This window comes from Tupaia chinensis, unplaced genomic scaffold (genome assembly GCF_000334495.1).
Source record: "Tupaia chinensis unplaced genomic scaffold, TupChi_1.0 Scaffold000037_3, whole genome shotgun sequence".
NCBI classification, from domain to species: domain Eukaryota; kingdom Metazoa; phylum Chordata; class Mammalia; order Scandentia; family Tupaiidae; genus Tupaia; species Tupaia belangeri.
Window position 1 is genome coordinate 987,040 of NW_006159486.1, and position 1,599 is coordinate 988,638.

The window sequence follows — 1,599 nt, forward strand, 5'->3', positions numbered from 1 at the left end:
TTTGAATTAACCTCACACCTTGGTGTTCTGTATTTTTAATAAGCACTTTATATGCACTCTGATAGCATTTGAGGATTATTGACTATATATTACTGTGGGGGAAAAATGAATGGGCAGTTTTTGCTTTCATTTGGGATAAAATTACTCTCAATGGAGTAATAATATTATCAATAACAACTAGGGGAAACTAAACTTGAATGTGTTTTGGCTGCTTTACCTTGATAATAATTACTACTTTGAATCAACTGATAATTTGATTTTTACAAGAACACTATGTTATTTACATGTGATGACACAGAGGTTCAGGGAGATTAATTCACTTGTCCAAAGACTTTTTAAAATAAGCATTGAAGCTGAAATTCACACTCTGGTTTTCTGAATTCCAAGCTACTCCTCTAATTGCCATATCCATATTCTCTGCCTTCTTTCGTGAAGTAGCCTTTTTTTTTTTACTGCTTATCCCTAAATATAATGATTATTTAATGCAATGGTTTTCAAACATTTTTCTCTGAGTATAACTTTATTTCCTAAAATTTATCAAAGACCCTAAATAGATTTTGTTAAATAGGTAGTATTTATTTATATTTATTATATCTCATCTTCCACACATTGGGTGTCTAGGCAGATCTAGGTGCACAGTAGTGAAACATCTGAATACTTTAAACCTATTCTCTTGAAATTGTAAGGCCTTTGTAATATTCAGTTCCTTTGACAAAAATGCATATTGCTTGGTGAAGATCAGGGAAACTGAATTGCAGAAATATTGCTGGCCATTTCCTTGTGCAATCCTCTAACACTCAGAATTAACTCCAAGAAGGTAAGAAGTAACCTATAATCCATCAGATGACCAGAAACCACCACTGCAGAGGCACAAGAAATATGGGAAATCAAGAAAATATCTCTCTCCCAAGGGGAAAGAGCAGTCCTTCATCATCCTCAGACAGTGCAATGGAACTTGTGGAAATGTAAGATAAAGAATTTAGGATATAAATAGTGACAAAGCTAGCAGAGATGCAAGGGAAAAGAGACAAGGGACTCCAGAAAATGCAGGAGAAAAGGAATAACTAGTTCCAGGGGGTGAGGAAGTTCTTCCACAATCTGAAAGAGGAAATATACACCATAAAAAAGAATCGAATGGAACTGTTAGAGATAAAGGCTGTAATATAGGAAATCAAAACCTCCCTTGAAAGCATTAAAAACAGATTAGATCATGTAGAAGGTGGAATCTCAAGTGTAGTAGATAGAACCTCTGACCTAGAAAAATTCACCAAAAAGTACTGAGAAAGTAACCCAAAAGCATGAGAATAATATAAGAGTAATACTATAAATACCATTAGAGGCCCAAATATCCAGTATCGGTATCTCAGAAGGTGAAAAAACTAATTAGGGCATTGACAATCTAGTCCATTGAAATCTTAAAACTTTCCAAACCTAGAGAGCCATTCAAATATCCAGACCCAAGAAATACAAAGAACCCCACATAGAATCAATATAAGAAGATCTTCTCCAAGGTACATCATAGCCAGGTTGAGCAAAACCACAGACAGACAAGATACTAAAACTGGCAAGAGAAAAACGTCAAGTTACTTTCAAAGGATA